The 15,937-nt window shown below is 33.0% G+C and overlaps 1 protein-coding gene across 2 annotated transcripts in view; it reads right to left on the bottom strand.

The window, feature by feature from the left end:
* rras2 (RAS related 2) overlaps positions 1-15,937 on the bottom strand; it is a 51,608-nt gene that overhangs the window by 31,929 nt on the left and 3,742 nt on the right. The window contains exon 1 of one of the 2 annotated variants that reach the window (XM_087259331.1): positions 5,567-5,887. The gene's annotated coding sequence lies outside the window, so the exon portion shown is untranslated. 2 annotated transcript variants of the gene reach the window in all.

Genomic DNA, 15,937 nt, shown 5'->3' with positions numbered 1-15,937 from the left:
AAATTTTCTTTCCAATGAACAGAAATTGGGGAGGAAAAAGGTTGCTAAAATCAGGAGGGCTAATAATTCTGACTTCAACTGCATACAGTTATTTTCAACCCTGCAAAGGAAAGAGAAATAAATACAATAGAATAAAAATATGAAACAAACTGTGATTTAAGCATCTTCACTGTAAGAAAAACACTTTAGCTACAAAAGTCCAGAGCAGTGAGGGATTTTCTTCTTTTGTTTGATTATAGATAAAAACAGTCGGCAGCAGGAATATCACCCTGTCACTTTAATGGTTTCTCTTTCACGTGTCTTTTGATTCTCAACTCGTTTGTTTATTACACAAATAGGGTTAATATGAATAATACGATATGAAAAATGAGCTGATTGAACACATATCTGTAGGTTTTGTTGGGACATCCTAATTGTTTTATGTTTAATCCACATAAAATTGTAAAAACAGTTAACTTTATTAATTTGTCCTGAGATAGCATTTTTACAGAGTAAAAAAATATAGTTTGTCACTGCATCTTGCAAGAAATATATATCATAAACCAACAAAACCAACAAAACATAAACCTTTTCTGCTTTCAATACTGTTAAATTTAAAAGAGTTGGGGAGCAAGGAACTAAAATACTATTACTAGAGACTTATCTCTAAAATACTAATATGCCATTACATAACATAATGAAAGTATATGTCCTCTGGCAATGACATCAACGTATGTCAATCAATTTTTTACCATTTAAAAAGAAGAAAATTCTTCATAACCTTTAGCTTTATTTTGTATTTAATTTGTTTTTGTTTTTTTACAGGGACATTACACTTGACATTGTTATGCAAAGACAATCCATGTACATAGGGCATATAGCATGAAGCTTATTTGCAACTCTCGCCCCTGATTAGGCTATACAAAAAATAAAAATAAATAAAGACAATACAGCAAACATGTGCATTATATACAGAGCCACAAACATAAAATGTAAGTCAATCTGCATAAAGAAAAATGTAAACTCAAACAACCTAAATAAATAATTTTATAAACACTATAAAAATGGGAAGTTAGTTCAACAACAACAAAAAAAACATAATATTTCCATTCGCTTTTTCGTGTTCACTCAACTTTGGAAAAACATCTGCTGCACTGACATAAAATTATTTGTCAGTAATCCGAGAAACATTTAGTTGGGTTTATTTGTTTTCTGGAGAGGTAACAAAACTTCTTAATTTGTGCCAACTGAACATTTTTTGTCTGCAGAACTGAAACGCACGGATGGATGGGTGGATGGATGGATGGATGGATGGATAGATGGATAGATGGATAGATGGATAGATCATCACCCATTCTTGCCTTGGGAGAACTGAGAAACATTTTTGATCCACTTGAAATGTTGTCTACTTTATATATATATATATATATATATATATATATATATATATATATATATATCCGATATATATCCGATCAATAACATGCATCTCATAAATATAGAAGTTGATTTTGCATGCCGGCTTTAAATGTGCATAAAAGAGTCATCTGAAAATTCACATGGTGGTCTCCTGTGTTAAACTGCGGGTGTGGGTGGCTCACACTGGGCTTGCTCAGGGGGACGGGGTGAGGTATGCATGCATACTGAGGGCACATGAGGAATGCAAGAGAGGGGGGCCGATTCACTGGCCAGACTTCCGGGGGAAGGCGCCATGAGCTCAGTGACTTACAGTACAGAGCAGCTGAGCTGTAACTTCATCAAAGCCCACTATAAAGCCGCTGACCCCGTGGCACGTGCCTGTATGGAAAATCATCAGGGCAGTCAATGCCAAAAGGCTTAGACGTTGCTCCACAGCACAATGAAAGACAGACTGAAAAAAAGAGAGTAGTAGGGGGGGGCGGGGGGGGTGGGGGGGGTTGAGCAACTGCAATTGCAATTGTCTGGGAGTGTGATATCAGGTCAGCACTTTCATAACGTCCCTCCTGTGTGCGACTGTTCCACACTTGCTGCAGCAATAAAGACCTGCATTGTTTTACTCACCCAGGCTTCAGAAAGCAAATCATTTCTCATCCGGCTCACGAAACTTATAAGTGTTTACAATATAAACCCTCTCCTGTTCAAACTCTTGGTATCAGTATGATTTTTAAATTAACAAGGCTGCATTTATCGCATCATGATCAAAACAAAAAGTAACAGTGTGAAATTATATTACTATAATTTGAAGAGGAACAAAAGTGGATACTTTGGGTTTTGGGTGATCATTTAAACATACAAATACACATAATATTATAAAAACATGTCGATCTTAGAGTGTTTTATTTGAAATACAACAAATTTTGTCTTAAATAAGCACAAAGAGAAAGCAATCTAGTGTTTCATTATAGATCTCTGAAAGTAACACCTGTTATTAAATGTTAATCAAATGAAAAAAAATCGAAATAACGAGATTTATTTAGTGCTCTTCAATACATTCATTCATTCAATCTCTTGTCGGCTTAGTCCCTTTATTAATCCAGGGTCCCCACAGCGGAATAAATCGCCAGCTTATCCAGCACATTTTTACACAGTGATTGCCCTTCCAGCCGCAACCCATCTCTGGGAAACACCCACACACACTCGTTCACACTCATACACTACGGACAATTCATCCTACCCAATTCACCAGTACTGCATTTCTTTGGACTGTGGGGGAAACCCATGTGAACACAGGGAGAACATGCAAACTCCACACAGAAACGCCAACTGACCCAACCGAGGCTGGAACAAGTGCCAACACTGCATCGCCATGCTCTTCAATAAATAACCATAATAACTTCAGTCAGAAAGTATATTTCAATTATACAGTAAAGAAAATGAGATTTGATCATTTGATTCAAATTCTGTATATTATTATTGTTTTAATAGATTAAAACGTTTAGTTTATTGCTATCCTTTATAATAAAAAAAAAACATACTACTGACCATTTTAACTGTTTGTTTAATGAAACAACTCCAAATGAACAGATTTAGGAATTTGGGGTTATTGGGGACATTTTGTAAATATTTTGGACTATTATCCAGTCGTCAACATCACATGATCCTTCAGAAATCGTTCTTATAATTATTCTTTTATTTGGCACTCTAGAAATCATTTATTATCGTCAATGTTGGAAGCGGCTGTTTTTGTGCAAACTGTGAGTCTTTGAATTTCGAAAAAGCGTGAATGTATTATAAGTGTATTTAATGTGCTTCAGATCAATTTAATGTTTCCTTCAAGAATGTAATCCCAGCATTTAAAGCAGTAGCGTTTTATATACAGGGTTTCTCCAGGCTGAAGTTATATTGAAGACTTAAAACATTTTTAAGACCATTATAAATTAAATTTTAGACTCATATAGAGCTAAACCCTCAATAAATTTTCTAAATGGCCTAGATGGAAAATATTTTTATTTGCCCTCTCAATGTAATAATAATAATAATTATTATTATTATAACAAAAAATTATATTTTAGATACTGTGTCAAAACAAGCAAGCTCTAGTTGTATACATACATTTTTTTTTCAACATAAACTTTAAAAAAAAAACTGAACTATAATAAACTAAATGTACTAAATGTATGCACAACAATCTGTCCAGGTCAGTGTCCTTAGCAGTAAATACATGGAGAACTTTTAAACAAATATTATTGTAAGAAAATAATCAAACCATTATGCTAAATAAAGTGAAAAACTAACATTTAATTAAATGTTTTATTAGAATGGATTGCTGGTGATTGGATGGATGTTGGCCACATTGGGTGGCTATACGCGAACACCTTCTTATACTGCAAATCGTGAATTGTGCATGTGCATTTATTTGCATTGACCTTCAGTGGAAGCAGTAGTTTTAGGTATATGATTGATAATCACCTGATTGAATTAGTCGAAATGTACTATTATTTATGATAAATAACATTTGAATGAAAATACGTAGACTATTTAGGAGAGGCCAACAAAGACTTTATTGTCTGCGAAAATTAGCGAAGTTTAATACTGATAGGACTACTGATAGTATTTTTTTTAAAAGGCCTATTTGAACCTTTTCATTGATTTGTTGGTTTGCTTCTTTAAAAGTAAAACAGAAGAACTCATTGTCTACGGTATTAAATACCTGCAGCAAAATATTAGGGGTGAAAGTGCCGGGGTTATCCAATTTGAATGAAATCCAGATGTTAAAGAAAGCTCATCAGATTACATCTGATATGTCTCATCCTCTTTTTGATTCATTTCAAATCCTTCCCTCAGGATCACGGTTGGAAAGGACCAACAGATTTAAATTTTCATTTGTTTCTTGTGCGATTGATTCGCTGAATTTTAATGGGAAAAGATAGCCACTGTTTTTACTATTATACTATTATTAATGATGTTTAATGTTTGTCTTAAGATTGTGGTATGATATATACAGTTGAAGACAGAATTATTCTGTTCTGTTTTTAAACATTTTAAGGTCAATTTTGTTAGCCCCTTTAAGCTATATATATATTGTTTCAATTGTCTATAGAACAAACCATCGGGTATGCAATGATTTGCCTAATTACCCTAACTTGCCTAGTTAAATTAACCTAGTTAAGCCTTAAATGTCACTTTAAGCTAAATACTAGTGTCTTGAAAAATATGTAAAATATTATTTACTGTCATCATGGCAAAGATGAAATGAATCAGCTATTAGAGATGAGTTTTTAAAACTATTATGTTCAGAAATGTGATGAAAAAATCTCTCCGTTAAACAGAAAATGGGTGAAAAAAAATAAACAGGGGGGCTAATAATTCTGACAGCAACTGCATGTTGTAAATCTATTACGTTACAGAACAATTCGCCCCAAAAGAGGACAATACAGTAACAGTAACAAAAGATAATTGTTCACATTTGGCCATTTAAACAAGGGAAATTAAAGTAAACTACAAAATTTAAAATAAAAACTCCAGGGTATACATTCCAATGCTGTTTAAAAAAATAAAAACTTCTGATTACAGCTGTCAATAAACAGACATTAAAGCAGATGTCAAACTCTCTCCAGACTCCTCAGCATGACAAATCACTTTTATTGCCCTTGTTTACAGATAATAACCGATTACATTAACAGACATACAAACTGTCTTTGGAAGAAAACAAACAAACATAGCCTGCATGTTTTCCATGAAAATCACTGTTTGAATGCTGCTCGACACAGAAACATACAACAGATTAAACTGTATGTTTGTCACGCAATGGAAATGTTGTTTTTTCTTCAAGACAAGTTAAAAGAAAAAAAAAGAAAAAAAAAAGCTGTGGTATACATTTTCAGAGCACGGCGTAAAAGCAGGCAAGGTGTGAGCTCCGGTTCAGTCATACATTCATCCAGCAGTTAGCACAAGTAAACAGGATACCTCAGAAGAAGACGAGCCACATAAAAGCCACACAAGTCAACGAAAGAGGCAATATGCAAGTGAAAGATGTGTGTGGGCGCCACTCAACAAACATCAGACAAACACACCGCTTAAAAAAAACCTCCCCCTCTCGCAATTCACTCTTCTCCCTTCAAACACACACACACACACACACACATGCACAGACGTAACCAAAACTCACCACTTCTGCAAACTGCTATACTCCAACCAGTGCAGAGCTGTGTTTTCAGCAGCGCGGCAAATCGGAAAGAAGTGACTTCATTTAAAAAACATCCGAGAGGTGTGTATTATTAGATGAGCCGGGCGCGTGTAAGCTACAGCAGTAAATGAGGTACGCCGTGTGCTCCATTTCTGATGATGAGGTGTAGCCTCCTGAGACACACTGCGATGAATTGGCCTGTCGCTGTGCTTTATTAAAGAAGTGGATAAGTCAGCGCAGCGGTGAATGAGCTACAGCTGGGACGAGGCTTAGCTCTTTCTGAAGTTTACGCCTATAGCATCTGCCTAATGTGCTATGTAGTTTGAATCAATGGATTTCCGCAGGGAAACCAATGGGAGGGTTGTGGGGAGACGCATGGCCTCTTTTTTATTTAAAAAAAGCAAAGGCCTTGTGTTGAGATGTTGTTCAAGGTACTGTTTCTTAAGGAGGTCATGTCGTATATTTTTATCATTTAGCTTTTCTGCACAGGTCTCCCTGCACTTAAATTAATTTGCTTTATTCATGACTGTTCATTACAACATGTCTACTTTTATGAGGCTTACATATTTTTTCCAACAAAGCATTATTATAAACATAAATACTATTCTGAAACGTTTTTGAAAGAAATAAAAAGTATTTTACTTGCATGATCTTTCACTTTCAGATCAAAAAAATGTATCGGTTTTTTAAGGTTTTTTTTTTGTGTCAACAGACATACATACAGTATACATGTTAATTTACAAAATTAAATTTCAAAAAGTGTGTGTAATGGGAAAACTTTTTTTTAAACTAGAACTTCTTGATACTTAAAGGTCTAAAACTATACGAGCACAAAATATGTAATATTTTAAATGTGTCACCATTTTACTTCATTGTATCTCTTTGAAAATAATTATGTGGAAATAATTATGCATTTTATTTTAATTTAAATATAGCAACTTGAATCAGATTGTACAATTAAATTATACAAATTTGAAGCTTGATTCAATGTCTGTTTATTGTTGATTTAGTAGGATAAAATATTTAATTTATTGCTATTCTTTGTAATAAAACAAACATACTACTGATCGTTTAATAGAACAGAATTAGGAATTTGGGGTAATTTTGTAAATATTTTGGGTAGGTGGGCTTATTGTTTTTTTTAATTAAAAATACTGATTACTTTTTGAAAATATTGATAACTATTATCCAGTCTTCAAATGTCACATGATCCTTTAGAAATCATTCTCATAATATTTTTTTTATTTGACACTCTAGAAATCATTTATTACTATTGTCAATGTTGGAAAAGGCTTTTTTATTTGTCAATTACATATTCATGCTATTCAACTAAATTAAATTCCAAAAAAAGTGTGTAATGGGAAACGTTTTTTTTTCTTTATTATATTTCTTTGACAATAATTATGTAAAAATACTAATACATTTTATTTTAAGATTTTATTTATTTTTACAAAAATCTAATTTTTACAAAAATACAAAAATCAAATCGTTCAAACTTTTTAAAAAATGCAGTTTCTTTTAAACTTTCTACGCTGAAAATAAGTGATTCATTGGAGTCTTTTCAAAGATAAGTGGTTGCAAACATTGTATATGGGCTGAATTTAAACAAACAAATCAAATTTAGTAATGTTCAACTTGTTTGTTTAAATTCAGCCCATATAAATTGTTTGCAACTACTTACCTTAAAACAAATTAGTAAACACTATGAATTTTTTTTTGTGTAATGTCAAGAAATGTCCTTCAACACAAAAAGTTCTGAAAGACATTCCACTTCCAGATTTGCCATTACAGAAATAAATGACATCTTAAAACTGCAAAAATAAATTTAAGTCCCTTAAGAGGATATATCCATGTTCTGAACCTCACATTTTAACCCTCTGTTTAACCAATCAAGCATCTCTGCAAGCACATTTAAAAATGTTCACAACAACAAAATCATGACATCAGATGTTATTTCCTTTACAGCCCCCAAGTTCATAAGACTTTTAAATATGGACAGATAAAAAAAATCCCTCCCATAATACAGAGCATCTTTCAATGAAATATAGTGAAAGTGTGGGTGTGCAAAAACAAAAAGTGCATGTTAAAGAGGAAGATAATACATAAGGGATAAAACAATGATTGTATACGTTTTAAACAGAAGTGGCTTTGTTTATAGCCCTGTTTTTCCAAACAACACGGAACAGAACAGAATTATCAAACTGTTGGCAATAAACAAAAATGAGGAATGAACAGTAAACTAAGTACAGCAATCTTCTGTCTACATAAAGGGAGTAAGGAATCCGCTATACAAAAATAAAAACTCTCTCATCCTTTACTACTTACCATTATATCATTTTAAAAAAAAAACCTTTCTCATATCAAATATAAAAAAAAACATGTTGTAAAGAACCAAAATCATTAAACATTGACTTGCTTTGTTGTAACCTATTTGGTTACCAATAGATCTTGAGATCTGACAATGAGAATAATTATTTTATTTTATTTTTAGGCTATTCCTCAACTACAATATGAAGACCAAAGGATGTGTTTTTCTAATCAACATAATATCAGCAACTGACAATAACCCACAACATATCCTGTGTCATAATAGACATGAAAACATGAAAAAAAAAAGCCGCCAAAATCTATAAGTTCCATAATGAGCTGACCTAATAAATGTTAACAAGACAAACAAAAAGAGCTTTATTACAAACTGAGTTAATTTATTTAATGGTTTAACTAAATTTCAATTTTTTATCTACAGTTGAAGTCAAAATTATTAGCCCTCCTGTTAAATTTTTATTCTTTTAAAAATAAGTGTTTTTTTTTCAACACATTTTACATTTTATTAAAATTTCAACATATTTTAGTAACTTATAACTCATTTCTAATAACCAATTTCTTTGCAATTATTACAGTACATAACATTTTACTAGTTATTTTGTAAGATGCAGCATTCAGCGTAAAGTGCTATTTAAAGACTTAATTAATGTTAACTAGGCAAGTTAAATAGGCAAGTTATTGTATAAGAGCTTTTGTTCATTAGACAATCCAAAAAGAACAAATATTTCTAAACAGAGCGAATAATATTGATCTTAAAATAAAATATATATATATATATATATATATATATATATATATATATATATATATATATATATATATATATATATATATATATATATATATATATATATTAATAAAAATTTATTTAATTCCAGCCAAACTAAAATAAATAATAGTTCCCCAGAGGAAAACAAATTGCGTTATCGATGCTGTGATTATATATTGTGCAGCCCTAATATAGAGCATTTATTGTATGGATATACATTCAAAGTGCTTTACAGTTTTATACCAACTAACGATCACTCACATTTTATTTAAATGGTTGGCTAAATAAAGTTAATAAAGTAGATGGGGATGAATAACAGTACATATACAACAATACTTATTTAGCTACCTCACTGGTTGACTTAAGCTGACAGCATCTCTAGAGAGTATTACATCAGAACAAAAAAATGAACTCTGACTCAGCTCATAGGTGGAGTTTCAGTGGTAGAAGCCAAAGCACTTTATCATTGTGAATTAACTCAATAAAATGCATGATTTATCATTATTGTGGGTAGAACTATGTGATCATGACTTAACTCAGATATTACTAACAAGGCTGAATGAAATAATCTTCAGTTTGTTTAGTTCATATAACATGTATTAAGTTTTAGTGCTTTTGTATGGGATTTGTGTTCGAGTACAGCTTGCAACACTATTCCATCTCTCAAACAATTCTACATCACTCTCTATATACAACAAACATGAAAATAAAATATCTGGCTAGACATCCAGGGCTTATTCGTTTACATATTTGAGTTTGGTATACTCTTGGCTGATTAGATTACATATTTCATCCTGGTTCTCTTAATGTTCACACTATGGCTAATTGGAAATATTTAACTCACCCTACCATTTTGTGACAATACAAAATGGTCTTAAACATAGTTTTGACTGTAGTTTCAGGGTAAAATAAATGCTAATTCACAGTATGATGCCAACAACTTTTGTTCCTTTTCACACTAATGATATCTATGTTGACATATTATCGAAAAATAAAGGATTTATTTTCATGCAGTTCTTTACACAACACCAAAAAAACAAACAAAAAATACCACAAACAACTTGATGCTGCCTATGATTTTAAATTATATACGTTTGCTTTACTGATCAATCTCCATATGGACAACTTTTCTGATGTGGCCAGTTTGCTTGGTAGCTCACTTTGTATTTGTAATGCAGAGCACTCTGGTACAAGTCTTGTAAAGCAGGGTTCCACAAAAGAGGTAAAAGCAATGTACAACTGTGATGATGATGATGGTGTCAGTGCTTCCCACAGGTTTGAAATATACTTGCGGTGGTAGCCGATTTGAAACACACCTTTTACCCACAGCACATAGTCAACAAAAAATAATGTGATTTTGACTATATTTTTATTCATTATATGACACTGTTATACTCCATTTCTTTTCAATGAATTAAAGTTATTTAAAAAGGTTATTGAAATGTACTATTTCTCTTTTTATGCTATTTAGGGGCCATGTGCACCCACTGACAGATAAAGGTTGCTCTCTCTCTTTCTCTCTCTCTCTCTCTAAAGTTGCTTTATTGGCATGACATGTTGTAGAGTATTGCCAAAGCATTTTAGATATTTATAAAGTCCTGTATGTAATATATTAAAATCATTAAATTAATAAAATATACAGCAAATGAGAAATAAATAAAACAAAAAAGGAATAAAAATAGACAATATTCCAAAAAAGTTATAATAATTACAAGAATAAAAGTGTAGATTATTTAAATTAAGCAAATTAATTGATTAACCATTTCTAATGATGTACAAATATTTTGCAACCAGTATAGATGTCATTTTGTCCTCTCCGAGTATAGGGTAAAGTTTATAAGAGTTGTTTATTAAATAATTAATCATATAATGTTTTTCTAGCCGCAGTGTGCGAGTAGTCAGCTGTGAAAAGATACTGCAAAAACACATACAAAAAACGGTCACTAAAGAAAGCGAAAGCAAAATCTGAATCCTGGACATTTTAGGAGATTCAGAAACTACGGTGGAGACAAAAAATGTGTACAAGGGTGATAATAATAGTATTATTCATGTGTCACCACCAAATATACTTGTAGGGTCATTAATATATCTGGGCAGCCAGCCTAAGTGAAGTATGGGCTAAATTTTGACGATATATGCGCAAAGTGCAAACGCATTAAGAACGTGTCAGAATCCCCTTTTGCTATTTTAAGAATGGAAAAATCCACTTTGCGCCGTGGCTCATGGTCTAAAAGATTTGAGCTTCTTCTCTTAATGAGTTATAATGTGTTTAATGTGTTTTGAGAACAAAACAATCAGAGTCTCATCTCCCATTCCCTTTAAGAGTCAGTTGCGTCGCACCATAGCACATTTGCTATTTACATGCCAGACTTTGTAAGTAAAAAAAAATGAGCATTTCACTAGCAAGAAAACAGTTAAACAGAGCATCTGCAGGCGAGAATGAGAGACGAGCCTCCTCATTCTTTACTTTCACTTTCACTCTCATGGATAGGGAAACGTGTTGTACGCTCAGACATCTATTAGCCTATACATAATTAATTTTGTTTGTTAAGCGCAAAGATTTTTTTCAAAACTATTTCTAAATTCAGTTCTAATTTCCAGCAAACAAATAAATGAACAATAATAACAAATTGTGTATAAAAATATGGTCTATTGGACAGTCTAATTAAGTTCCTCAAAATAGCCACGCGCCAGCAATGCGCCTCAACACGCCTCCTTTTTTAGACCAAAACGCCTATGGGTGCACATATGAGTGTAAATGCATTTGCTATTTAAACAGCGTAACACAAAACGTCAAAACGATTCTTGCGCCGAGCTGAAAAAAGCAAACAACAATTGCGTCGCGCCTTGCGCCGCATTGCACCGGCTGTATGATAGGACCCTACGTGTGGGAAGCACTGTGATGCTGATGATGTATATTCTTACTTAGCAAAGAAAGACTTTAAAGAAGTTAAAAAGCACACAAACACAAAGATGTGTTGCGAGTCATTTTTAAAACTGTATTGTTAATTCTATGCTCTATGAGACTATGATGAGAAAAAAGCAGGTATGCTTGAGCTGTCCTGTTTATGTCTGAATCTTGTGACATCTTGTCTTGTTTTTTTAGTTTGTTTACACGTCTTTTGACCAGTTTAATGCATTCTCAGGGTAATCAGTGGTAAAAGCTATAAGGTTCCTCATACTAAGATAGAAAAGGGATGCTTTTAAGCCACATCAGCGTAGTAAAAAAATAGCATGTTTACCAATACAGTATGTGTGTGTGTATTTTTATCAGTACATCAGTGTGAGAAATCAACAGGTGAGTCTGGCGGAAAAAAACAACATCTCCACTCACACACAAAGACACACACACACACACACACACAGAAAGAGAGAAAGAGAGATCTTCACGCTAACTACAGTCAAAGCCTTTGTAGAAATGTAGTGATTTGTTTCAAGAAGAAAAAAGATGTTTCCATTAACGTTTATGTCTTTATTTCACTCATAAACTTCCACTCTGGGGGCTGTTAGGCATTGAGACAGGATCACTGCGTCAGCAAGCTCAGCTTGCATTAGTCTAATTTGCGAACAAATCATTCAGAGCTGCACTGTGGACTAGATCAATTGAGTAATTCAAAAGATCTGACTAAGCCAACCTAAGATGGATCTCAAGATTTTTACAAAACCGTAACTTAGATTTTAGTCTGTTAGTCTGTCCTATCACTTTAGAAGACTTAAAATACACTGTTTGTCAAATAAAACAACATTTATGGTGCGTTTGTGGTGCTGCTGTTTCATTTTTGAAGCTAGAAAAACCTCCCTAACCGACCAGTACAATTCTTTCTTTGTGGCCTTTGAAGAAGAAAGAAAGAAAGAAAGAAAGAAAGAAAGAAAGAAAGAAAGAAAGAAAGAAAGAAAGAAAGAAAGAAAGAAAGAAAGAAAGAAAGAAAGAAAGAAAGTCATATGTCTACAACAACATGTGGGTGAGTAAATAATCCCCATCACACACTCTTCAAAATAAAGGTTCGCTACTGGCACTGATGCAGGATATTTGCAGAAATCCTAAATCCTAATTTCAATACCTTTTTAAGACCTTTTAAAGACCTTCTTAGAATATTTTAAGACCTCATCGCTACTTCAAGCTCTAATCAGTATCAAACCTTTAACTTAATAAACAGTTGTAGTTAAATAAATTAATGGGGTACAACCATGCAACAGAATTCAGATAAGCTCTAAAGAAACAAAGTTTGGAAGAATAAATTACACGGTTGTTTTCAGGGACAGATGACTTTCTCTAAACAGAAGTACGCAAACTTACATTTTCCCATTTTGCTGTCTGTTTCGCTCAATGGTTTCGCTACATCTGGAGAGCATCACATCACCTTCCTGTGTTTGTCACACATTACATGACATCACCTGGATGGAGGAGCTTGGCTAAACGCACACAGGCCCGAACCAATAGCGTGGATTGAGTACGCAGTTGTTAATATTAAAAGGAAATTAACATATTTTTGCTTTTGGAATTTTAAGACCTCACATGATTAAGACTTTTAAATACCTTTTAAGGGCCTTAATTTTCTCATAATTGATTTATAAACTTTAATAATAGTTTATATTATAATATAATAAAGTATTTATAATACTTTTTAAGACCCCGCGGACACCATGTAATGCTTCCATATACATTTAATGTCCATAGAACCATTTTATTGAGCAAAATAAAGGTGTGGTGTAAAAAGGTACTTTCTTTAGAGATTATCCAGATGTTTTCTTTTAATAACTGTACACTGAAATATTCTTTAGGGAACAACAAATTGTTCCCGGATTAACCAATTGCAAAAGATTCAACTGCATTACTAAAAAAAACCTTTTGGAAGCTTTGTTTTTAAGAGTGTAATATATTATATCTAAAAGATCAAGAGGAAATCAACCCATTGTATGTGACATTCTGCATCTCAAATACAGATCTCAGAAATAATCCCCCCAAACTAACATATATAGAGGTCAGATAAAAAATAAAAAATAAACCTTTTTAAAATGAATCAAGTCAAATATTGTCAGAAATGTTATATATAACAGTATAATGTTATATAATTAAAAAAAAAACAAGTCTATTGAATCTTAAAATATAAACCATTCCTGTGACGCCAAAGCTAATTATTTTAATTATAGAATATATTTAAAATCATATTGAATATGTTTTTTAATTATTCAATACAAAGATGGCTCAAATATGTTATTGTGGGAACAAAGTAAAAGTCCTTAGTTACGGTCACTTTAAGGTTTAAACATTTTAGCATGTAACTACTAATCTAATATACACCAATACCATCACCACAACTTCAGTAATCTCAGAAAAGACCCACCTCCATATGATTTACTCTGTTTATTCAATTACAGCTCTGTACAGCGTTTCTCCTAAATGACCTCACATATTGGCAAATGCATCTTGTCTACAATGATCCTCTGAACTGAATATTGTTTTGCATGCTTTGAGCATAGTAAAGGCCTTGTTTAAAGACACACACTCGCATACGTAACTGGCATGGTCTGACCATGTTGCAGTCGTAAGAAAACGGTGCTGCAGGGAGTCCTTTCTCCCAGAAATGAGAGAGCCAGTGATAAGAGCTAATATTAGCTAACATGTGACCGTGCCTTCAACAGCGCCATGCTACGCTTAGTGTACTCTGAGACTGTCTGAAGCGATGAAAAGGTCAGTAAGGCCTACAACGATTTCACTTTCACACTTTCGCTAATGAGGACCAGCCGTTACTCACGAAAAGCTCATCTGAGGAATGATATTGGGGGGGATCAAGTTGTTGTTGCTTTATATCACTTTAATTCAACTAAGATAAACTATGTTTAAACTATGTTTATCTCACTTCAGGTGTTTAAAAAAAAATTAAAACACATAATTTATACATTTATTTATCCATATTTATACATTATCTATTAATTATAATAAAATATTAGTAGCCAATTAATTAAACAATTATAATTATTGTGTCTGTACTAAATAAAGTTTACAAAAACAACTTTATAAGTAAGTATTGTATTGTTTTAAATAACTTTTTATGAAAATAAAATAATATACATTTATAATAAAATACTGAATGCTGACAAAAGGGTAGACCTAGTGGTTCATAAAGTAGTTGCAATGTAATAAATTTCACTATTATTTAGAATAATAATTCTTATTCAAAATATGCCTGACTAAAGCTGAAGATCGTTGCCCAAAACCGAATGAACCCAATGGTTTTGGTCAGGTGCGGGCTTAATTTCTATCATTTTAAACGGAATCTGGCTGGGCTTGGGCTTGGGCTTGAGTGCATTTGATGCATTTCAATTAGCATGAGAAAGATTCAAAAATTGATACCAAGAAGGTAAAACGGAGGCTTGCCTCTGGCGATTATGTTCTGAGGTTAAGTTTAGGGATTAGGGTGATATTACAGCTTTATATTACACTACTACACATTAAATATACAATGGTAGCAAAATCCGATGGCATATTTTGTCATCAATATGTGCTACCTACATTTTGATTGGGAGGAAAATCAGACAAGGTACAAATCGAAAAAACAATAGCAACTACAGCAAAGTCTGGGGTGTTTAAAGTTATGCATGCACACATTTAAATAATGCCGGGTTCAAAGCCTGTCAATCAAAATGCCAGGCTTGGGCTAAATTCTGTCAGGCTCAGGCCCTCTCTGGCTAAACTTTTTTTTTTTGTATAATTATTTTTTAGGGGTTTTCCCCTTTATCATGGTATAGTACAGTGGAGAATTCAGACAGGAAAGCATTGGGAGCAGAGAGAATAAGGATCAGCAAAGGACCTCGAGCCGGGAATCGAACTCGGGTCGCAATGAGCGCTTCTATGCTAAATCTTTCAATGCACAGTACCACTAGGCTATTGGTGCTGACTCTGGCTCAACTTTAAAGGCCCAATTACAAGACTTTTTATTATTTTAATTAATACACTCAAATTTTAGTAGGTGTTTTCTGTAAATAATGATAAAAGCATTTAAAAGTTGTTACTGTTTTCTTCATAATAACAACCTTAAAACAACATACTTTCTAATGTATGTGTAAAAGATTAAAGCTCTATTAAACTACTGTTGGGACATCACGATGGTGCAGTGGGTAGCACAACCATCTCACAGCAAGAGGGTCGCTGGTTTGAGCCCTGGCTCAGACAGTTGTCATTTCTGTGTAGAGTTTGCATATTCTCCCTGTGTTTGCATGAGTTTCCTCTGAGTGCTCCTCCGGTTTACCCCACAAGT

This window comes from Danio rerio, chromosome 7 (genome assembly GCF_052040795.2).
Source record: "Danio rerio strain M-AB ecotype USA chromosome 7, GRCz13ab, whole genome shotgun sequence".
NCBI lineage: Eukaryota > Metazoa > Chordata > Actinopteri > Cypriniformes > Danionidae > Danio > Danio rerio.
Note: the sequence above shows the minus strand (reverse complement) of the source record. Positions and strands in the feature narration are given on the sequence as shown.